Source organism: Phascolarctos cinereus, unplaced genomic scaffold (assembly GCF_003287225.1).
Source record: "Phascolarctos cinereus isolate Bilbo 61053 unplaced genomic scaffold, phaCin_HiC Scaffold_3;HRSCAF=262, whole genome shotgun sequence".
NCBI lineage: Eukaryota > Metazoa > Chordata > Mammalia > Diprotodontia > Phascolarctidae > Phascolarctos > Phascolarctos cinereus.
Window position 1 is genome coordinate 49,581,684 of NW_027555736.1, and position 25,129 is coordinate 49,606,812.

The 25,129-nt window shown below is 43.4% G+C and overlaps 1 pseudogene; it reads left to right on the forward strand.

Annotated features, from left to right (window-relative positions):
- Positions 1-3,306: 3,306 nt before the first annotated feature.
- On the forward strand, positions 3,307-19,450 carry LOC110213946 (nucleoside diphosphate kinase B pseudogene; annotated as a pseudogene).
- Positions 19,451-25,129: the final 5,679 nt, after the last annotated feature.

The following is a 25,129-nucleotide window of genomic DNA, read 5'->3' on the forward strand; positions in this document are numbered from 1 at the left end:
AAGTCTACCACAACCAAGCACAGAAATGCATTAGAACCCCTCTCCACCACCTCTCACACACCATCATTGGAATTCCTAGTTATGGCTCTTCTCAGAGATGTCATCAGGTCTTGGGGTCTTACAGAGTGAGGGCTGGAAGGGACCTTGAGGTCATCTGGTCACACGCCTCTCATTTTGTGGTTGAGTGTTTTCAGTTGTATCCAACTCTTCATGACCCCCATTTGGGGTTTTCTTGGTAAAGATGCTGGATTGGTTTGCTATTTCCTTCTCCTGCTCATTTTACAGATGAGGAAACTGAGGCAAATAGAGTTAAGTGATTTACCCAGGGTCACACAGCCAGTAAGTGTCTGTGGCTAGATTTGAACCCAGGTCTCCCTGATTTCAGGCCCACTGCACCACCTCATTTTACAGTTGAAGACGTTGAGGAGGTGAGGGATTTAATATCTTGCCAAACATACACAAGGCATGAGATCTGCCTTCCTACAGTGGCAGCCCAGGACTGGCAGGCCAGACTTCTTTCCACTGGACTAGAAATGATTTTATATTTCCTTGTCTGTGTACATGTTTCCTCCTTTCTCTCCCTCCCCAATAGAATTCGAGGTCCTTGAGGTCAGAGACATTTTCATTTTTGCCCTTGCATCTCTGATGCTTATCAAAGTGCCTGGCACATAATAAGTACTTATGAAATGCTTGTTGAATGAATGAATGACCACACACAGCCCCTGAAGCTCTCCATCCCTCATGCCCACAAATAGGATGTGAGGGAATGCTGGGAGTTGGGGGCCCTCTCTTTTCTCTATTCCCCCCTCATTATTCCCTTTTGTCCTCTGGCCAAACGCAGCAGCTGGCTGCCTTGGGGAGGCCTAGGGAGCCGTGGCTAGGAGGGCAGACAAGCAAGAGTGGGCTCCTGTCCACCCCTGGGCTCCCCAGGTAATTATGCATTAAGAGCTAATACTAATAAAGCTACCAAGAAAGGGGTTTTAATTCCAAATATCACCAGCAGATTATTGCACATGAGGGAAATAGCAGCCCCAGAAACTGTCTCAATTCCTCGCCTCCCCATCTCGGAGCAATCTGCTGCCGTGTTTATTAATTCTTCTTGCTCGTATTCTCAACTGCCACTGAAGACTGAGAGGAGAGAGGGGAACTAGGGGAGAGGGAGCTGGGGAGTGGAGGAAAGGTTTTGGGGAGGGGGAGCAGGAGAGGTGCAAAGATCCTTTTGGAACAAAGAACGTGGCAGGCGGAGGCTGAGCTGAACTGAGGCTGTAAAGAGTTGTTGTTCACAAGCTACCCTCTACCCAATCTCTAGGAACCCCCCACCCCAAGGTACCAAAACTACCCCACAAGATCTGCAGGATGTGGGGAGCCACCTTTAAACGAAGCTCCATCCCCATGGTTCCCCTGTCAAATTCCCTCAGCCAGAGAATTCTCTTGCCTCCCCATCACTCAACTGTCCTTTCTTTCAACTGCCTCTTCCCTCTCTCCCTCCCATTCACCTTTGCTCTTCCTCATCCATCCACCTTCTGTGCTATTTCCAACCCCTCCCTCCCATCTTCCTCTTCTTTCTTCTACTTCCTCTTCTTTTCCCCATGCCTCTCTCACACATCTTTCCTCATCTTCATATACCTGTTTCCCTTTTGTCTCTCTACAATGCCTTCATTTGCTATCTCCGCTCAGCTCCTCTGCCCCTCTCCCTCCCCAGGAGCCTTAACTAGCACAGGGCAAACAGGCCATTGCACCCAAGTGCTGATATAGGGGAGGATGGGATGCTTCCTTTCCTCTCCTCTTGGTCTTCCTTGAGCCCACCATCTTGCATAACTACCATCTCTAGCACCATATTGCTGTTCTGTCCCTCTACTGGGCCCACCTTCCTCCCCACTCCAGAGGGAATCCAGGGCTGAACTACTGAGGGCACTTCACCTGAAGTTGAATTGCCCTTTGCCTTGTGGCTCCTCTCTTCAACTTGTAGTCATGCTCTTGGATCTTTGTGGAGAGGCAGTAGAAAGAGCACTGAATTTGAAGTCATGAGACCCGGATTCAAATCCTGGCATTCTTTTTCTGCTACCTTTGGGACTTTGAACAAGTCATTTAATCACTTGGTGATTCATCTGTAAAATGCCTCCATATTTTTAAATGAAGAAGGTGGATTAGATGATCTCTAAGGCCCCATTCAGTTCTAGATCAGTTCTCCTGCTCTCCCATGATGCCTTTCTCCTCTTCTCTCTTCTCTGACCCCTTCTCCACCAATCCCTCTCCTCCCCTTGTTGCATGCAATGTGTGGTGGCCCCTTCTCCTGGGCTGTTCCAATGCTCTTTGGAGCTGGTGGGAGTTTGGGGTCACACTCTTTGAGGAAGAGGTGGGAGAGGCTTTGTCTACTTGGGTAGAAAAATAAAGGGGCAACAGGAAACCTGGCTGGTGGTTCCCAATTCTTGCTTATGAGGCTATGATTCCTGACCATGGATAATACTCATGCTGAAAAAGTCCCATTTTGTCCAGGGGCTGTTGGGCAAGATGACCTGCTATGGACCCAGAAGTGGGACACTTTCAGACACTCTTGTCTATGTGATTTTTGTCATCTCCCAAACCCTCCTGCCCCTACTGGAGAGCCTCTTAGCTTGGAACCTTCTTGCCTTCCAAAGACTCCTAATATCTCTCAATTCCAGGTGGGCCTGGCACATTCAGGATTGGGAGTTGATGGGTTCAGGGAAAAGGAAAGATTATGATTAATACAGGGCAGCTAGGTGGCACAGTGGATAGAGCACTGACCCTGAAGTCAGGAGGACCTGAGTTCAAATCTGGCCTCAGACACTAGACATTTACTAGTTGTGTGACCCTGGGCAAATCACTTAACCCCATTGCCTAGCCCCCCCCCAAAAGGTTATGATTAATTCAAATATGGCAAAGCTGCCCCCTCTGCATGCCTAAGGCACTAGGGCCTTTACCTAGGATATAGTGGGGGGAAGGAGAAGATTTGTATATATGCATGCATATATATGTGTATACATGCACACACACATACATATATATATATATGTGTGTGTGTGTGTGTATGTATATATTTACAGTTTACAATTCACTTTTTTGGGAAGCACCCTGTGAAGTAGTTATTAGTATCATCCCTACCTTGAAGATGAGGAAACTGAAGCTCAGAGAGATGAAATAATTTGTCAGTGGTCACATCAGCAGGTAACAGAGCTGGGATGTAAGCCCTGGCCTCCTGAATCCATGTCCTGTGTTCTCTCTGCTAAAATACACTGGCCTGGGTTCATTAGGATTTATGCCAGGCATATCTCATGAATTCTAAATATGGCGAGTCTGAGTGTCTGGCTGGCTCCTGAAGATGTAATTCATGTTGGTTTCAGGGAAGAAGGTGATTGGTTGCTTATCTACATCCTACTCCCTGTGAGGTCAGTCATCCAAGTATGTTTATGCCCATTTTGCAGAGGAAGATACTGAGGGATGGCTTTTCTAAGATCTCATAACTACTAAATGATCAGGTCTTCCAACTCTATTCTCCATGCTCCACTCTAGCCTTCCCTATATCTGAGGACCCCTGATCATGGTGAGTTATCAGGGGAATTGCTTTTGACTCCAGCCAGGTGCTTCCAGGAATGCTTGCCTCCCACCCTTGCCTCTCCCTTTTTCCTCCCCTCTCCCACACTAATGGGTATTTTGTGTAGAAAGCCCAATGAATTCGAATTTAAATAAGAGGATCTGAGTCCCAGCCCTTCTGCTTACTAGCTATGTGATTAGAGGTTAGTCACTTAAGCTCTGAGGCTGATAACACTTGCTCAACTTGTCTCATGGGGTAGTTGTGAGGATAGTGTTACTTAGATGTGAGGCTGGGCTAGTCCCTGGCAGATCCCTGGCTCAAAGTCTTGACAGATGAACCCACAGGTTTGAAAACACCTCTCTAGAGAAAGCAGCCTCGTCTAAGGGGCCATCCCAAGTACCAGATCACAGGATAGACCAGAAGGTGGTTTGAGAACAGCCCAATCCAAGAGGTCCTGGAAAAAATCTGTGGAGGTCCATCCAGAGGGCATCATTGCAGAACAGCCCCACTAGGATCGGCATCCATGGGAAAGAAGGAATAAGAGAGAGAGAGAGAGAGAGAGAGAGAGAGAGAGAGAGAGAGAGAGAGAGAGAGAGAGAGAGAGAGAGAGAGAGAGAGAGAAGGAAAAAAATGCACTACTCCACCTGAGTCTTCAGGGAAATAAAAAAGGCACAAAGTCCAGGGAACATTGAGCTGTTCCAGTGTCTGTACCAGGTACATGCTGTTCTGCCTTCCAGAGCAGAGAGGGCAGGTGGAAAGGAGGAGAGGTGACTGACAAAGAGGAGGAGAGAGGAAGGAGATGCGGTTGGGGGAGGGGAAGCCACTGCAGAAATGGCCAGGGAAGTGGGGGAGCCAGAGGGAGGGAGGGAGCTGGGTGCTGAAGAGGATTTCCAAAAATCCATGTTCTCTGACAGCCAGTCAGTGCTCCAGTCTATTAGTAAGTCTGTTGGTCAGCCCATAAGCAAATCTGTCTGTCAGCCGGGATGTCAGGGTGTTTGGCAGGCAGGCAGGTGGTTTGTCCATTCAACCATCAGTCAGTCAGTCTGAAGTATAGTTAGTCAGCCAGGCTTCAGTCAGTGAGTCTCTTAATTAGTATGGCAGGGAATCCACTGGTCAGTCAGTCTCTTACTGAGTCATTTGCTCTGTTATTCAGCTGGCTAACAGCCACGTTTATGGAACACCTAATGTGCTGAATCTAACAGGTAAAACCTCAGCTTACAAACATGAAAGTATTCTGGAAGACATAAACTGGGGTCTCAAATAGGAGATTTCATTGCATGTGACTAAAGCGGTAGCATAGTGTTGAGAGAGAATTGTCCCTGAAGACAGAAAGACCCGAGTTCGAGTCTCACCTCCGACACATACTAACTGCTGATCATGGGCAATTCACTTAACCTCTTGATGTCCACAAAGTCCCTAAGACAAGAAGTTGTGGAAAATATGCCAATCTACTTTGGTAGGAGTTTTCTCATCAGGGAGTTTCCCATTCTAATCACATCTCAGATTAGAACAAAAACAAAAACAAAAATAAACACAACTGCAAATCTCTCCAGATTCCCCAAGAGGGAAGAATCCTGTGGATGGCCTGCCCTCTGCTCATCCTCTTCCCTTCCTCATTGAGAACATTCATCTACCCGGAGCAGGGATGGGGAACCTGAGGCCTCAGAGGCCACATGACCACTTAGTGCCAATACCTGGCACATAGTAGGTGCTTTAAAATGTTGATTGCCTACTGAAGGGGGGTTTCCTGGAGTTTGGGAAGTCAGAGTGGGACCAGACACTATTTATAAAGAACTCTAGTGAGAGACAGATACAGCCCCAACTGGCAAATTCAAGTAGGCATGGAGGTATCATCTAGTCCAAGTCCCTAATTTTACAGATGAGAAAACTGAGCCCAGAGAGGCTAAGTCAAATACCCAGAATCACACAGTGAAAGAGCCAAGAGTTTAACCCAATTTCTGTGAAGTGCAAATCCAGTTATTTCATTTCCATCCAGAGCTGCACCTGTTATGATTTTATTACTGATGCATTTTTATATCCAGAATATATAATAAATAATAAAAGGCAACAGCTGTGTCTGGCCACTTTCCCGTGGTCCTGGAGAGTTTTATTAGAAGTCTGGCTTTAGCATAGGCATGAGGAAGGCTGCTGCACCCCAGCCCTTCCCCCAACAAGACTGGCCTCATTTCTCAGAGCTGTATGGGCCCAGGAGAGGATCCTGGGATGGGTGGAAAATTGAGAATTAAAAGGGACTAAGACCATCCAGTCCAACCCCTCACTTCCCAGATGAGAAAACTGAGGCCCAAGGAGATGGTATAACTTGCCTGAGGTCAGATAAATAATAAATATGAGAGGAGGGATTTGAACTCAGGTCCTCTGACTCTAAAGTGATTGCTTTTTCTATTCCCACTGCCTCTAGGTATCCTTGACCCTTTTACCAAAGAGAAAGAACCAATTTTAGGTCCAAAGTAGGCATGGTAAGTATTTCACTTTCCAGCTGCCATCTACTCATTAACCAATTTCTGGCACCAGTAGAGACACACGACCCTCTCTATTGATTAAACTTTCTTGGGCTCAATTTCTATTGGTAACATCCTTATTAAGAGCATCCTTTTAGCCAACACTTCTTTAGTTTTAAAAAAGGGGAACTTTCTTCCAAGGGCACTTATCCTACTGATGTGACACCAGGGTGAATCTCTTCCCCTCAAAGAGAAATGCAGGGTGGAGCCATTGACCCTGCAGGAAAGATCTCCTTCCCTTCCTCTCTCCAGTCATTCATTCATACTCTCATTCATTCACCTATTAGATTGTGAGTTCCTTGAGGACAGGGATTGTCTTTTGCCTTTTTGCATCCCCAGCACTAAGCACAACTCCTGGCATGTAGTAAGTGCTTAATAAATGTTTCTTGATGGATCATACATTCGTTTAACAAATATTTATTGAGTATTTACTGTGTGCAAAGCCATAGATTTGTGCTAGGAAAAATATGGAATTTCAATAACATATGATTCCTTCCTTCATGAAACTTTAAGTCTGGTTGAGAAGAGTTAAGATGCCAATATAGATTGCATATGTCATTTTATATAGGGCAGCTTGGTGGCTCAGTGGATAGAGCACTGAAGTCAAGAAGACTGAACTTTATGAGTTCAAATCTGGTCTCAGACATTTACTAGCAGGGTGACCCTGGGCAAATCACTTAACCCTGTTTGCCTCAGTTTCCTCATCTGTAAAATGAGCTGGAGAAGGAAATAGCGGGCCACTTCAGTATCTTTGCCAAGAAAATCCCAGATGGGGTCATGGTGAGTTGGACATGTCTGAAAAATGAGTTTACAACTTAAAATCATTTTATTTTATGTTAAACAGACATTTATACAATGATTATCAGTTGCAAGGCTTTCACACATGCTAACTTATTTGATCCTTACAACAACCCTATGAGGAGATGTTACAGGCATTATTATCCTTCTCTTCATTTTGCAAATGAGGACACTGAGGATTGTTTTAGATGATCTAAAATCATGGACTTGGAGTCCTAGTCTCTAGAGCTGGAAGGGACCTTAGAGGTCATTGGTTCATCCCCCTCCTACATCCTTCATTTTACATTTGTGGAAACTGAGGCCCAGAGAATTGGAGTGAATTGCTCAAGGTCACATAGGTAATAAGTGGCAAAGTCAGGATTAGATTTAGGGGTCCTCTGATTTCAAATCCAGGGCCCTTTCTGCTGTGCCTTCCTATCTCCCTCCTCCAAATCTAAGATTTTATTGCACATTACTACAGGTTCTAGCCAGGGAGGCTAAAAGGACAAATAAAGCCATTTCAGTGACCTTGCACGTATGGTCATTTTTGGCTCCCTAATTCTGGAATACTGGAGGGAGAGCTGGGGTCCACTTGCCAAGCCCCTCAGTGGAGAAGGCTCCTGCTGCCAGTCAGCCCTGGCTGGCCCTTAGACCTAGAAGAATTGATAAGAATGATAGAGGGTCTTCTGTTCTCTATAGGTTGCAATATTTTCAGATACCATAGCTCAGAGAGAAGTCCATCATCTTTTCTAACTGCATGGACTTTTTGCTGATGGGCTTAAATGAATGGAGTCTTGAGAAGGGAGGGGAGCCAGCCTGCTGGGAATGAATGATACTCTGAGTGAAGACATTGGCATTCCATTTGGCCCAGGGCAGAGCTACTACATTAACCCCTTTCACCTCTCCTTGCCCATGAGGCTGCCACCCAGGAGGACTGAGTAATGGGAGTGACCTAGAGACTTATTTACAAACAGGGCAATTTACCCTTCAGATCCTTGTTAAAGCCCCATGGTTGCAGCATATAAATGAGAATCAATAGGCAAGTTATTAAATCGTAAATATCCCTCACCTCAAGCAGGAGAGCTAGACCTGGGCCTACTGAGACCAGGGGAGGCTGAGTCTGGGCTAGAAAAGACGTGGGGACCATTCAGCAAGGCTCTGTCAGAGGAGATGTCAAGAAGAGACTGTGCTTCATGTCCATGGACCTTGAACACCAGCACACCACTCAACTTGTAAGCCAAACTAAAACACTAGCAGCTTGGCTAGGGTCAGAAGCAGCTTCTTGCCCCTGACCACTCCTTCCGGGCATCATATGTACAGAGTATGGGTAAGACCCATTTAAAGAAAACATAATACCTGCACAAAACATCCATACCTGTAGCCTAGACAAATGGGAATGAGGGTGAGGGCAGGTGGGTTATTAATTACTCATGCCATAGAGTATAAGCATGAAGAACGTCCACTCTCTCAAAACATATGCAGGTCTCAGGGCATACTTGCCCGGGGGAGGAGCAGTTATTTTATATTTTAAAATGTGGTGTTTGCACCTTGTAATTCTACGACTGAGAGGCACCTTTGGTATGCCAGATGAGCAGCTCTCCTGGCTCTGGGACCTTGCATAAGGTCTGATTTCTCAGTGCCCCTAGCAATTCTCTAAGAGGCAGAACAGTTGTCAATTCATATTGTTGGAGGGAAGTACCTCAGTGGGAAAGAAGAAGATCCGAGTATCTTAGTGCATGGCAAACTTAGTATGAGTCAGCACTGGGCTGTGGTGGTTTAAAAAAAAGCACTAATTCAGTCTTGAGCTACATTAAGAATGGAACAGCTTTGAGGAATAACGAGATAATTTTGTTCCTGAGTCATTTCAGTTGTGCCCAACTCTTTGTGACTCTATTTTGGGTTTTCTTGGCAAAGATACTGGAGCAGTTTGCCATTTCCTTCTCCAGCTCATTTTACATATAAGGAAACTGAGGTAAACAGGGTTAAGTGACTTGCCCATGGTCAAACAGCTAGTAAGTGGTCTGAGGACAGATTTGAACTCATGAAAAGGAATCTGCCTGATTTCAAGCCCAATGCTTTAGCCACTGTGCCATCTAGCTGCCTGAAGGGGATAATAAAATCCCTCTCAATTTTGCCATAGTAAGATTGTAGCTGGAGTGTTGTGAAGTATCTGTTCTGGGTGCTACAGTTTCAGAAGGGCCGTTTTGAACTGGACAGTGTCAGGTGAAAGATATCCAGGATGGTGAAGAGCCTTGAGTCTGTGCCTTCTGAGGATTTGTTGCAGAAACTGGTTGTGTTTGGTCTGGAGAAGAGAAAGCATAGGGTGAGAGTTAAGTGAGATTAGACTCATTGTGTTTGACCCTAGAGGGCAGAACCAGCAAACATGAATGGAAATGAAAAAAAAAAAGGTCAATTTGGGTTTGACAACAGGAAAAATTGCTTGAAATGAGAGCTAAGAAAGAGAGATCTTGAAACCAGAGCTGTGCCAAGAAGTGGTGGGTTCCCCCTCACTGCAGGTCTTAAGAAGAGGCAGGATGACCCCTTCTTGATTACGTTATGTTGGGAATTCCTTTTGGGTATGGCTTGGACCAGATGGCTGCTGAGATCCTCTTCAACTATCAAATCCTGTGAATCTGTGGTTCAGTTCACATAAACTGAAGAAATCAGTGGCTCCAATCTCCTCCTCTCCTCCCCCACTGCTAAATTGTTACTGCCTGCTGGGTACCTCCACTTGCATGTCCCACTGGCATCTCAAACTTGGCAATGTCTGAAACAGAATTCATTGGCTTTCTCCCTAAGACAGCCCACCCTCCAAACTTCCCTATTTCTGTCTAGGGCATCATCAGCCTCCCACTCAACCAAGTTCATCATTTCAGAGTCATCCTCCTCTCTTCACTCTCTTCCTTTACTGTCATTAGTTGTCACATCTTATTTATTCTCTCTTCACTCCAGCACTTAATCCTGCCCCCTTTTCTCTAATCATACAGACACTGCCTCAGGCCAGGCCCCCTCACCTCTCACATAGTCTATAGCCACCTTACTAGTCTCTGTGTCCAGCTTCTCCTATTTGTGATCTAGCCTTTATTTATGTGCCAAATGAGTACTCTTTTTTAAAAAATATCTTAATGAAGAGATCTCAAATTTTTATTTTTTGGTGAGGCGATTGGAGTTAAGTGACTTGCCCAGAGTCACACAGCTAGTAAGTATCAAGTGTCTGAGGCTGGATTTGAACTCAGGTCCTCCTGACTCACAGCCCGTGATCTATCCACTGTGCTACCTAGCTGTCCCCCAAATGAGTACTCCTAAAGCAAAGGTTTCATCATATGTGTCCTTTGCCTGCTCAAAAATATTCAGGGGCTCTCTATTTGCTTCTAGGCTAAAATACTAACTCTTCAGCTTGGCGTTTAAAGCCCTTCAGTTTGGCTCTGACCTACCCTTCCAGACTTATTTCACTTTACTTTCCATCACGCACAATATGTTTCAACTAAACCAGTTTCCTTCCTGTTCCCTGAACTCAATATTCTATCTCCCACCTGGGTGTCTTTTCATAGACAGCTCTCTCCATGTCTTCAGCACATTCTGTTCTCATCTCTACTTCTCACAGTGTTTAATTTCCAGAAAGACCCAGCTCAGATGCCACCTCCTACTAGAAGCCTTTCCTGATTCCTTCCCCCTACTTGTTAATATCCTCTACTTTCTCCAATTATCGTATATTTACTCATCTGTTTCCATATAGTATATACTCCAGCAGAATATAAACTCCTTTAGGGTACGGACTGATCTTTGTCTTCATTCCACTAGTTCCCAACATAGTGCTGTTCACAAAGTAGGTGTTTAATAATGCTTATTGAATTTAATTGAATTGAAGCAACCAACAATATTGATCCAGATATCTTTGGGAGGGGGTGCAGGAAAGGTGGTGTTCGTAGAGTGAGGCAAGATAGATAAAATAAGAAGGCAGGAAGGAACAGAAAAAAACCCTTGTGCTGTGATGAGAAAAGAGATGATTTGATTTGGAAGGATACATTACAAGATTATAAGACCTGGAAGGGACCTTGGAAGTCATTTGGTCCTCCCTCCCCAGAAACTGAGGCTCACAAAGGTGAAATCATTTGCCCCAAATTGCACAGTTAGTAGCATATCTGGGGCTCCAATTCCGTTTTCTCAGGTCCTGGTGGTCTAAGTGGTTTTTCATACCTTACTGACTTGCAGTAGACAGGGAATGCATCTGTTTTCTTTGGATATTACGTTGTACGTAGTAGATGTTCAATAAATATTTGTGGATGGATGAATGAATGGATGGATGGAGGAAGGGATAGATGGATGGGTGAATGTGTGTTCTTTCTAGGGGCTTCTTAGAACGCAGTCTGATTTCAACTCAGCATCTAGAAACAACGCAGAAAGGAGCCTTTGTTTTCTCTTAGTGACCATCGACATTTCAAGTTGAATTAAGTTAAATAGGCAGTGTATCTATGGCTTAACTACTTCTATAGAGTATGTGAACCTAAGCTCTTGTGTAGTGGAGGGTGTGATGGACTTCGGAAAAGGAACTTGGGTCCAAATCCTTTTCTGACACTTAGTTGTTTTGGGACCCTGGATGATACATCAGTCTCACGGGCCTCAGGCAGATAATTTTCTACAATAAGTCACTAAGTCACAAACAGGTTGTAACCAGCATGGGTGCGGGGAACTCCCCATGGTGCTGAAATAACAGATCTTTGTTCATTTGCTGTGCGTTAAGAGAGGTGTAAAGTCTGTCCAGCCCTCCAAGTAACAGGTGATTACAGCCTCCTGACAGGTGGGTCTGTACTAGGGTCACTGGCAGTGGATATGGATGAGAAGGGGCAGAGGCATTTCTTCAGGCATGAGGACCGATGAGGGTGTGCAGCATGTAATTACAAAGACAGGACCAAGGGACAACTTCCTTTAGCTAAGGCGATAAGGCTTGCTTCAACTACCCTACATAGAGCGACCTCTTTCAAAATCTTTTAGTCTGACACTTGGACCAGACTCTTCTTTCTCCATTTTTTGGAAGTGCCTATATCCTCCAATCCAAGCTAAATTATACAGCCAAGTTCCCCAAAGACAAGTGGCATATGGAAAGAATACTAGATTTGAAATCTTGAATCCTAACTCTGACAGAGATACTAGCTGTAGGATTGTGGGCAAGCCATTTAACTTCTAAAAGCCTCAGTTTCTTCATCTACAAAGTGGGGATAGTAATAGCACCTAACTCTCAGGATCATTGTGAGCATAAAAGATAATATTTGTAAATTGTTTTATAAACCTTAAAATACCACACAAAAGCTAGTTATTGTATTATTGTTATTAAGATTATTATTATCAAATCTAGTTATTATTATCTAATAATTAAGATTATTATTATCTAATCTTCTTAATGTAAGGGCCCAGTTTCCAGCTAGAGGATTTTAGTTTTAAAAAGCCAAACTATGCTCAGAACCTGGCTCTGCCTCCAAGCTTATCACCAACAGAGTCAACAAATACATATATGCTTTTTTTCCCTCAGGTAGCAGAGATAGATGGGAAAGAACATCTCTGCCTCTCACTAGTTGTGCCTTGAGGCAACACGATTAGGTACATATGGCTTACATATTTCCACAGCTTGTTCTCACAATCACTTCCTTCACTTGTATCTTTGGCTAACGCTTCTGCAAATTCCTGAAGCTAAATAGCAAAAATGACCTTGAAGCTGGGTCATAAAATAAAGAGAATGAACTGATTCAGCATGGTCCAAGCCAAAGGACTCCAGTCAATTAGGGAATTATAGATTTAGATCTGGAGGGGACCTCTGAGGTCATCTAGCCCAAGCCTCTCATTTTATAGGGGTCCAATGAGGTTAAGGAACTTGCCCAAGATCATATAGGTGGTAGGTGACAGAAAGGATTTGAGCCCAAGTCCTCTTGACTCCAGATCAAAGCAGTCAGTGTGTAAGAGAGAATGTTTCTACTAGACCCATCAACAGGTCAGAGTGGGAATCCTCTGCCTAGCAGATTTGGCAAATTATGTATGTTATCAGGGCATCAGAGAGCTAGAACCGGGAGGGATCTTACAGGTCATCTAGTCCAACACTCATTTTTACAGATGAGGAAACTGAGCCCCCCAGCAGATGAAGAGCTTTGTTTAAGATTCACACAGAAAGTTAGTGGAATGATGCCTCTCAGCCTGGTCCAGTGGTTTTTCCATCACACCATTACACTTGGCAAGGATCTCAGGAATAAGATTTTGGGAGATTAATGATGTTCTCAGGTATTGGTCTCCAAACATTTTTGATCACACATGCGTATTATTTTTTCTTCTCTAAATAGTATTTTATTTTTTCTCACAATTACATATCAAGAAAATTTTTAGCATTCATTTTTACAAGATTTTGAGTTCCAAATTTTTCTCCTTCTTTCCCTCACCTCCCCTCTTCTGAAAATGGTAGGCAGTTTGATATAGTTTATACATATGCTATCATGTAAAACATATTTCCATATTCATCACAGTTGTGGAAGAAGACAGATCAAAAGGGAAAAAAACATAAGAAAGAATAAAGTAAGTGAAAAAATATGCTTTGATTTGCATTTAGAGTTCATCAGTTCTTTATTTGGATATGGATAGCATTTTCCTTCAGGAGTCCTTTCTATTGGTCTTGGATCATTGTATTGCTGAGAAAACCTGAGTCATTCACAGTTGATCATCACACAGTGCTGCTGATACTGTGTACAGTATTTTCCTGGTTCTATTCATTTTACTTTGCACCAGTTCATATAAATCTTTTCAGGTTTTTCTGAAATCTGACTATTCATCATTTCTTATTGCACAATAGTATTCCATTACATCCATATACCACAGCTTGTTCAGCCATACCCCAATCGATGGGCATCCCCTCAATTTTTAATTTTTGCCCCTAGAAATGAACCACTATAAATATCTTTGTACACATAGGTTCTATTCCTTTTTGTTTTTTTTTTAAAATCTCTTTTCGGATACAGACCTAGCAGCATATTGTTGGATCAAAGGGAGTGCACAGTTTTATAGCCCTTTGGGCATAGTTCCAAATTGCTCTGCAGAATGATTGGATCAGTTCTCAACTCCACCAACATTGCATTAATGTCCCAAATTTCCCACATCTCTCTAACATTTATCATTTTCCTTGTTTGCCATATTAGCCAATCTAATTGGTATGAGGTGGTATTTCAGAGTTGTTTTAATTTGTATTTCTCTAATCAAAAGTGATTTAGAGAACTTCCTTATATACCTATAGATATCTTTGATTTCTTCATTTGAAAATTGCTTGTTCATATCCCTTGACCATTTATCAATTGAAGAATGGTTTGCATTCTCATAAATTTGACTCAGTTCTCTATATGTCTGAGAAATGAGGCCTTTATCAGAGATACTTGGTGCAAAGATTGTTTCCCAGCTTTCTGCTTTCCTTCTAATCTTGGTGGCATTGATTTTGTTTGTACAAAAGCTCAATTTAATATGATCAAAATTATTCTACATTTTGTAATGATCTCTATCTCTTGTTTGGTCATGAATTCTTCCCCTCCCCATAGAGCCAACAGGAAGACTATTCCTTACTTTTCTAATTGATTTCTTCATTTTCTATGGTACCATTTAGCAAGATGTAGTGTCCTTCCTTATATCTTAATCTATTCTTGTTTTTATTTTGTCTAAGATCAGGATTGTTGCCCCTGCTTATTTTTTCCTTCACTTCAGCTGAAGCATAATAGATTCTACTCCAGCCCCTTACCTTTGCTCTGTGTGCAACTCTCTTTTTCAAGTGTTTCTTTTAAACAATACATTGTAGGATTCTGGGTTTTGATCCACTCTGCTTCTGCTTCCATTTTATGGAAGAATTCATCGCATTCACATTCACAGCTACGATTACTACCTATATATCTCCCTCCATACTATTCTTCTTCCTGTTTTTCCACTCTCTCCTTTCACCCTTTTTTACCTCACCAGTGTTTTGCTTCTGTCTACCACCTCCCCTAATCTGCCCTCCTTTCTGTCAGTTCCCGCCCCCTTTACTTAATCTCTTCCCCTTTTATTCCTTGCTGGGTAAGATATATTTCTATATTCAACTGATTGTGTATATTATTCTCTCTTTGAGCCAGTGCTGATGAGAGAAGGTTCAAGCAATGTCCATCACCCCCCACCCCCAACTTCCCCTCCACTGTAGTAGGTCTTTCTCACTTCTTCATGTGAAATAATTTACCCTATCCTACTTCTCCTTTCTTCCCCCATTGTATTCTTTTTTCTCATCCCTTAATTTTTTACACCATTTCCTCAAATTCACTTTATACCCATACTTTTTGTGTATGTGTGTGTGTGTGTGTGTGTGTGTGTGTGTGTGTGTGTGTATTCCCTCTATCTGTATTGTTAGTGATGTAATTTTTAAGAGTTACAAGTATCATCTTCCTATGTAAGGATGGAAATAGTTTATCTCTTTTGAATCTCTTATTTTTTTTAAACCTGTTTATGTTTCTGTTGGGTCTTGATATTGGAGATCAAATTTTTGGTTAGTTCTGGTCTTCTCCTTATGAGGGTTTGAAATCCTTTTATTTTATTGAATAACCATTTTCCCCTTGATGTATTATGCTTAGTTTTTCTAGGCAAGTGATTCTTGGTTGTAGTCTGAGCTCCTTTGCTTTCTTGAATATCATGTTCCATAACCTCTGATCCTTTAATGTTGCAGTTGCAAAGTCCTGTGTGATCCTGATTTTGACTCCTCAAAATGTGAATTGTTTCTTTCTGGCCACTTGTATTTTTTCCTTGACCTGATAGTTCTGAAATTTAGCTATAATGTTTCTTGGGGTTTTCATTTTGAGATCTCTTTCCTGAGGTGATTGGTAGATTCTTTCAATTCCTGTTTTTTCCCTCTGGTTCCAGGACATCAGGGCAGTTTTTCTTAATAATTTCTTGAAAGATGCTATCCAGGTCCTCCTTTTGATTATGACTTTCAGGTAGTCCAGTGATTCTGATGTTGTCTCTCCTGGGTCTATTTTCCAGGTCAGTGGTTTTTCCCATGAAGTATTTCACATTTTCTTTTTCTTAAATTCTTTAAAATTTGTTCAGTTTGATTCTTGATATCTCATAGAGTCATTAGGCTCCACTTGCCCAATTCTAACTTTCAAGATGTTTTCCTCAATTAGCTTTTGTACTTTCTTTTCCATTTGGAGTTATTTTCTTCAGTGGATTTTTGTATATCTTTTTCCATTTGATCAATTCTACTTTTTAAGCAATTTTCCAAGCTGCTCACTCTTTTTTTCATAATTCTCTTGCATCACTCTCATTTCTTTTCCCAATTTTCTACTCTCTTATATGATTTTAAGCTCCTTTTTGAGCTCTTCCATGAATTCTCTCTGGGCTTGAGATGACTTTCCATTTTTCTTAGGGGTTTTACCCATAGATGTTTTGACATTGTGGTCCTCTTCTGAGTTTTTGTGTTGGTCTTCCCTGTCGCCATAAAAACTTTCTATGGTCAGATTCTTTTTGTTGTTGTTCGGGTTTGGTTTTTTTTTTTGCTCATTTTTTGCTTTTTCCCTTTTAAAAAAAAATTGATCTCTGCTCCTAGGGTGAAAAGGGTTCTGTCTCAGGATTTTTTTTTTTGATGAGGCAATCAGGGTTAAGTGACTTGCCCAGGGTCACACAGCTAGTAAGTATCAAGTGTCTGAGGCTGAATTTGAACTCAAGTCTTCCTGACTCCAAGGTTGGAGCTTTATTCATTGTACCACCTAGCTGCCCCTGTCTCAGGATTCTTGTGCCAGGATCTGCAGGCCCTGGCCATTTACCTGGAGCTGTGCTGATGTTGCCCTGAAGCCCCCAAGGGACCCTTGTGTTTGGTTGAGGGGGTAGGGTGGGGGGTGGCTGGTGCTGCTGGAGGCTGTAGGAGTCTTGCAGTATACCTGGTGCTGAGCTGGGGTCCTAGTGGTGGTGCCTAGAGTGTGCTGAGGCCAGGAAGGGTTTTTCTGCATTTCCCCGAGGCCACACTGAAGCACATTAAGGTCTGGCCTTTTTGTCCTGGGCTGTGCTGAAGCACGGGGAGGTTCTAGGAGCTGAAGTCTGCTATACTAAGGCAAGGGGAGGGGGGATCCAGGTGTTGGCATTTGCCTGCCCCATCACAATGGGGCTCAAGATCTCCCACTGGTTTGTTGAGGTGAGACTTCCTGCTGGCTTGCAAGGACGCTTCCTGTCCTGGAATGTGCTTCCCCTTTACCCAAATGAGAATCCTTTCTTGCTGTTCCTCCAAGTTTCCTGGGCTAAAAGACTTCTCCACCCTATCTTTCTTCTAGATCTACTGTTCCAGGATTTGTTCCGGGGAGCTATTTTATGGTTGTTTGGAGGTGAATATAGCAGAGCTGCAGCCATTTACTGCTTGCTGTGCCACCTTGGCTCTCAGAAGTCCCTTTCCTTGCCTATTAATTTTTGAGAATAAACATTTCATACTAATGCATGAAAATTTTAAAATAAATGACATATATGCACCACTATGTGATTGTCCCATCCAAAAGAAAAGAGGATTGGGGACATGAGGAATCTTTCCTAGTAACAGTTGCAGATTGGCAGCACTCTGAGGGTCACTTGCCACAGCCACACAATTATCTGAGGTGCAAGGGTGGGCCTGCTGAGGAATGGGGGATTTTTCAGTGGTACTTATAGCTATTAGGGTACTGTAGCCATGAGAATCAAACCGTCAACCTCTCTTTCTACCTTTTGTTTCCTTGATCACATATCCTCAGGAGTCATGCCATGGTACCCCAGGGAACCACAAGTACCATTTTAGAAGCTACTGATCTAGGCAAGGATCTGTCTCTGGTGATACCTGGGATCCTTGGGCAGGTTATTTTTTGGTGGTTCTTCAAAGGAGATCTGAGGAGGCAAGAGGTAGTGGGGAGGCAGGCAGTTGGCTCAGCTGCAGGAAACCCAACACCATTAACAAATGGCCCCAGGTAACCAAGGAACAGGAATCTAGCTCATTCTCACTTTCAAGGAAGAGAGAGCTGGAGCCAGTGCCCCAGAGAAGCCTGGGAAAAGCCATTTGCACCTTCGGAAAGGGATTCCCAATCAGAGCTAGGGGAGGGCAGAGGGTAAAAAGAAAGGAATTGAACACCTGGGACCAGGGATTTCCAAGCATCATCCCATAGCTTTGTTGGCATGAATTCAGGGTCACCCTTCGTATCTCTGATTTCTGGACCCAATCTTCTCTATGGCATTGTTTCTCACAGTGATGAAAAGCACTCCTTCACTGGTCTCTTTCAGCTTTTATTTCTTTCCTTCCCACCTAGGTCCCTCCAGCCCCATGCATTGCCTTGCACTGCTGATTACCTAGATAACTAATTTCCCGGTATGACAGATTCCATTGACCCAGGTTGGCCCAAGCACACCAGAAGAGCACAGCCTTGGCTTGTGTGCACGTGAATTCACACATTTGTAGATATCATTCTTCAGTGTTTCAAGCATTTATGGTTTCATTATATTGGTTTCTCTCCATGGATGCAGATGACAACCTTTCTACTTCTTTGTAGGGAAGGTCTTTGAAACTGCTACGGCTGAAAAATTTGTCACCCTATGTCAACCTGGGGATGGGTTTCTGATTAGTTCAGCTAATAGTATTGGAAAACAGAAATACCTGGCATTTCCAGGCCTTAGGAAGACCATTCAGGGCTTGCCTTATTCTGGCATAACTTTCAAGAACCCAGGATCACTCTCCATGTCATAAAAAAGGCACAACACACATATACACTGTATATGTATGGTGGTAAAGTTGGGGAGTAGGGAGTGGACCAGAAAGCCCCTGGATCAATGCAATGGCTTGTGTGTTAGTTATATCTTTTTCAGTTTCTTGTCATGTGCAAATTGGAAAACATGTCACCTAACTCTTCATCCAAGTTGTTGACCAAAATGGGCATAGGATCCAGCACAGAACTCTGGGGCACTACACTGGACATTTCTTTCTATGTGGACATTGAACCATTATTGACTACTCTTTGAGTAGGTCTAAATTCATCCAATTATACCATCATCTAAGCCACATCTCTCTATATTTTTCCACAAGGATAGCATGAGAGGAAAAATTGAGACTCTGTGCACTCCAATTCCAGCTCCAACCTGAGCTTCCCTGGACCTTGGCTAACACAGATCATTGGATCATATCTTCATTGCCATCAAGCCTGTCGAGTCCAGTGGAGCCTGGTCAGGGATATCACCAAATATTTTGAGCAGAAGAGATTCCGCTTGGTAACTATGAAGTTCCCTTGGGATTCACAAGAACAGTTGAAGCAGCATTATATGACATGAAGGTCAGGCCATTTTCCCTGGGCTTATGAAATACATGAACTCAGGACATGTTGTGGTTATGATCTGGGAGAGTTTGAATGTGGTGGAGACGGGCAGAGTGATGCTGGGGGAGATGAATCCAACTGATTCAAAGTCAGATGCCATTTGTGGGGACTTCTGCATGCCAGTCGGCAAGAACGTCATTCAAGGTAAGGGATTCTTGAAAAAGTGCTGAGAAGGAAATGAGCCTGTGGTTAAGTCCAAAGAACTGGTCAATTGTAACTCTTGTGCTCATGATGTGATCTATGAATAAGGATTTTTAAAGTCAATCCCACCCCTTCTAGTAGCTCTGTGTGTGTGTGTGTGTGTGTGTGTGTGTGTGTCCATCCCTTAATATAGCTTTGCATTCCAGAGACTTGAAAGCAATTGGAACCATCATTCTTTTCTAAAACCACCTTATTCAATAAAGCCTTGAAAGTCAGGGGAGGGGAGGTGGAGAGTAGGAGGAGAAAAGAATAACATGAGAGCTTTTGTCAAACTCTTTGCTAATAACTAAATGAACTATGTTTACAACACGCCTCTGATCTACCTGGCTAGTAATTCGAACTGTCAGCTTATTGGGAAGTGAGGGCATGCCACCTGGCACCTTAGCCAGCTGGCCCTCAGAACGTCTCAATGCACAGTCCACTTGTGACACCAGGGCTGGTTGATCTGCTTACTTTGGACCAAAGGCAACTTTCAGATTAAGTCTCTGTGACCATGGCTCAGTTGAGACCAAGATGAATTAATTGGTTTGAGTATTTTCCTTAGCCCTTCCCACGAGGACTACTTCAGTGACTAGGGTTGTTCTCAGGAGGAAATTCTTGGGAGGATGGATTCTTTTGAGAGGAGACAGTGGACATGTCCACCCACCAGAGGCTCCAAAAGCTCGTCTCCCAGTAAGATCATGGAATTAGAGAACTTCCCCCATCAATTCAATTGGTGCAATGGGCTATAGCTATGGAGAAAGTTGATATGTGTATATATGTATGTTGTGTGTGTGTGTGTGTGTGTGTGTGTGTATATATATATATATATGTATGTGCATGCATGTACATATATGTGTGTTTATATATTAAATGTGTAATATGTATGAAGAGAATTGATATGTATTATATAATATATATGTTGCTGTTGCCTGTCCTTTGTTCTCAAAGAGGACCGTGACATCAGGAAGATGATGGCATGACTTGCAAACAAATTGGATTTAAGTGAAGGAGGGCTGTGCAAAGTCACTAGCCTCATTTTCCCCTCTGGAGCCAGGATGACTGGAGATGTCCCTGCAGTATACATGTATCATATGTACCATGTCTGTATGTGCCATATTTTTTATTGTTGTGTAGTCATTTTCAGCCATGTCCGATTCTCCATGACCCCATTTGGGGTTTTCTTGGCAAAGATACCAGAGTGGCTTGCCATTTCCTTCTCCAGCTTATTTTACAAATGTGGAAACTGAGGCAATCAGGGTTAAGTGATTTGCCCAGGGTCACTCAGCTAGTGAATGTCTGAGGCCAGATTTGAACTCAGGAAGATGAGTTTTCCTGACTCCCAGCCCTGAGGTCTATCTATTGTGCCACCTAGCTGCCCATGTGTGTATACATACACATGTACGTATATATGTCCACATATGTATATGCTGTGCACATTTTTTTCACTATGCTTGTAATTTCATAAGTGTCTCATGCTCTCAATGAAGAATGCCCTTCACCAATGCCAATTGATGCCTGCTCTGAAACTTCATTTTTGACAATTCCCTGGAGGTGCTAATAGATTACTTAAGTGATGGACCAGGGTTGCATAACTCATATGCAACCAAGGTCCATTTCAACCCAAGCTTTCTTAACTCTTTGACACTACCATCTCTATCTAGTAAGATATGTTGCATATTTGTACATGTGACACACATGTACATATATACACATGACAAAATGTAGATAGTGATGGGCTTTCTTTAGTCAGAGCCTTCTTGGATGACTTTCCGGCTGTAGTCCCCTCAGTGTGATATAGTACAGAAGGCTCTAGAGCTCAAAGACAGCTCAGAGTTCAGAGTTCAGGCCCTTGTGCACACAAAAAGTAAGAGTCCTAGGAAGCCCTACTCACCAGTCATATTTTCCAATTTGGGTACCCATGGAAAGTAGCATGGGCCTTCAAACCAACTTTGCAATTCATAATGTGAAAATAATATGAGTAATATGAAGGCAAATTCAGTTAAGAAGTAGGATAAATTAGTGGCTTATACTATTCCTTGCTCAAGGAACTTTCTCCACTACACCCTTGGATTTCAGTGCCCTGACTAAAAGCATTAGTTATCCATCCTGGTTATGGCTGTCTCTCACATTCAAGGGCCCAGAGATTATGACTTCAGTTCCCACCCAACTGGACAGAAAAATCCAAGCTAAGCATTTTTCTCCTTCACCTACACCAAATACAAATGAAGGCTAAGGCTGAACTCCTTTTATAACTTTAACTTAATTATTTTCATTGAATCAGTTACAGCCATTAAGACCAAGTTGTGCAAATTAGCTAGTTCTGATGTCATAATTAAAAGCAGCTAGGTGGCACAGTGAGAGTGTGCTTGACCTGAGCTCGAATTTGAACCCAGACCTTTCCTTAGATGTGTCACCCCTCGCAAGCTTGCCTGTAAAATGGGGATAATAATAGTGCCTACTTCCTAGGGTTGTTGTGAAGGCCAAATGAGATAATAGTTGTGAAGTGTTCAGCACAATGCCTGGTACATGGTAAGTGCTAAAATATGCAAAAATGATAAAAGTGCTAAAAAGCTAATAAATGTTAGCCATTATCATCGTCATCATCATCATCTTGGCTAAGTCACTTAACCTAAATCTCAATTTCTTCACTTGTTTTCACAGAAGCAGTTTAGACCAGATAATTTAGTAGAAGATTCCTCTGTAACCCAAATCCCATCAGAGGAGCCCCACAATGTCTTCTATTTGGTGGGAAGTCTTTCCTCTTCTCTAAATTAGAGGTTATTCTGTTTCATTCTGGCACAGTTCTAGAACCTGAGGCCCAGAGAGGCCACGGAGTCAGTAGCTAAAGTAAGGATTAAAACTCACAGTGGCAGAACTGTAATAACACCATAATCTAATTCTCTATCACCGATCTCCTCCTCAAAAAATGCTTTGCCAACACTATCTTTTTTTTTTTTTTTGTCATTTCTACTTACAACTAACAATCAAGGTACTGTAAGGAGTCTTCAAAGCTCTATCATTGGGTAACTCTTTTACCCTGGTAAGTTACATTTCCTGTCTGCAGCTTCTTTTGTTTCAATCCCATCCACTTCTGCAGAGGCGAACTAGGGGCAGAAGCAGATTTCAGCTTGGTGGAAGGACAAGCTTCCCGGCAATTAGAGCGATGCCCAAGTAGAATGGCTGTCCAAGTTCTAGCCTCCTATGCTGGAGGTCTTCAAGGCTGAATGACCGATTCTGTTCAACTCAATTCAACTCAACAAATCTGTATGTAGGAGGCAAAATGCCAGGCATTGAGGATGCAGACAAAAAAGGAGACTGTCTTCTAGACGCTCCTTGGGAAGGTGGGATTAATTGTCAAATCTACATACTGCGGTTGCGGAAGGGTCGTTAAAGTGTAAATTGACCTTCCAGGGGGAGTCTTTTCAAAGCTGGTAGGGCCAGTGATTCAGAGGAGCTTCCAGAGCTGGGGTGCGGGCCCCTCTGCCTCTAGAACCCCAGGCCGGGGAGCCCTCCCGCATCCTGCCTAAAGGCATGTGTCAGCAACAGGCTTTTCTTGAAAAGGTCCCCGAGCTTCAGGCTCTGCCTGGATTGGATTATTTATTGCAGTCATTAATTAGTTTTGTTGGGCATGAAAGAGAAGTCCCCGAGGGAGGCCAGTGCATTAGAGACCATTACTCCATCATCGTTCAGGACGCTCTAGTGAAAAGGAGAAAAGAGCAGAAGCCCTCCCCGCTCTCTAGCTCCACTAACCGTGGCGGATTTACCTTTTCCTCAACCCTTTCCCGACCCCTCCAAAGCTCCCAGGCTATACTGTCCCATCCAGGTCATGGCCCCGCCCACACAGCCCCTACCCATCCCACCCCCCCAGCTCTCCCCGACTATGACCCCACCCACACTGAGGTACAGCCTTCCAGGCTATGACCCTGCTTCCCCAGGATTCTCTCTGGGGGAACTGGCTGTCCTAAAAGTGCCAAGCTCCCGCCCCCAGAGTTCTGCATTAGCTAATTCCACCTCCCTGTCATTTCCAAATCCATGCACCCCAGTGTCTAGCCAACAGAATCCCCTCTCTACCAGCCCCAACCAGCGGTCAACCAGTAGCTCCACGAAGATCTCCAGGGAATCCTAGCTCATTGGAGCCAACAGGCAGTCTGACCCTTTCATTCTGCACAGGAGGAAATGAGGCCCACCAGGGAGAAGACACTTGTCCAATGTCACAAAATGGATTACTACCATCCTTGCCCAGAGTCCAACTCTCCGGACTCCTCCTTGGTAAGCGTTTTTAAATTTAAGCTGCCTCTACTAACCACTTTGTTTGCTTCATGTAAATGGCCAGACTTCAAAGTTGATTATTTTCTATTGCTGCATATCATTCTAGAGCTTGAAGGAACCTTAGACTTTAGTCCCCGAGAGGGGAAATGAGCTGCCTAAGGGCCACGTGGCTAAATTGTTGATGTGGAGTTTTCTTCCTGACCCCCTTTAGGGTTTTCTTGGTAGAGATATTGTGGAGTGGTTTGCCATTTCCTTCTCCAGCTCATATTACAGATGAGGAAACTGAGGCAAACAGGGTGAAGTGACTTGCCCAGGATCACCCAGTTAGCAAATGTGTGAGAATGGACTTGAACTCATGAAGGGGATTATTCTTCACTCTAAGCCCAGCCCTCTATCCACTGTACCATCTACCTGTCGCATGGCTAAATCAGCCACTGCCTAGTTATAAATATCTACTTAAATCCTAGATCTCATCTTCATTTTGTGCTGTACCTCACGCTGCCGGTAAAACCAGGCCACCAAGCCAGAGTCCTCAGTGAAGCAAGGAACAAATTCAGGAATTGTGCTTCTGTCTGGCCTATGAATCCCAAAGCTAATGCTTATTGAACTAAAGAGACATTGAGGCATAAAATGATCAAGGGATGTGAGGGAATGAAGTCAGCCAGTAAGTCAGTGCCAGAGCCTGGGTCTCAGATTCTTCCTCTATGAAATGAAAGAATTAGACGGGATGGTCTGAGATCCCTTCCAGCTCTGACATTCTGTGATTCAATAGTTCAGCTGAAGAGCTGGGATTTCTCAGTAGAGCATATTTCTCAATTTACTGCTTTGCTATCCCTTCCAATGTAAGTGACACTTGAAAGGATACCTCTGAGCCCAGGCAATCATAGGTAGGTACTAGAGGCTATGGCAAGGGAGGAAAATATTTGGGAAGAACAAAAACAGAACAAGACATAAAGTAATAAGGAGACTGGGCATACAGATAGCTCTTGCCCATCCAGGGCCCCTTGGGGATCACATCTCCAGAAGATCACAAGTTGTTTTAAAAATCCCCAAACTGTACTTATTCTCAGAATGGAAAGTTCAACGGTCAGTGTCTGTGCTCTTCCTGATACTTGAATTTGAAAGCACCAGAAAGAGTGCTGGCCTAAAATCAGGAGACCTACCTAGGCCACTGGACAGTGCACAAGGTACTTCTTTCTTTCTGGGCCTCAATTTCTCTCCCTGTAAAATTTGGGAAGCTACAGAGAGGAATGAACCCACTTCTAGCTCTAACATTTTAGGATTTGAGCAGCAGAGTCACCCAGTGGATAAAGTGCTGGGCCTGAAGTCAAGAAGACTCAACTTCATGAGTTCAAATTCGTCCTCAGACACCTGTTAGCTGTGTGACTCTGGGCAAGTCACTTAACTCTGTTTGCCTCAGTTTCCTTATCAGTAAAATGAGCTGGAGAAAGAAATGCAAACCACTCATGGAGAGG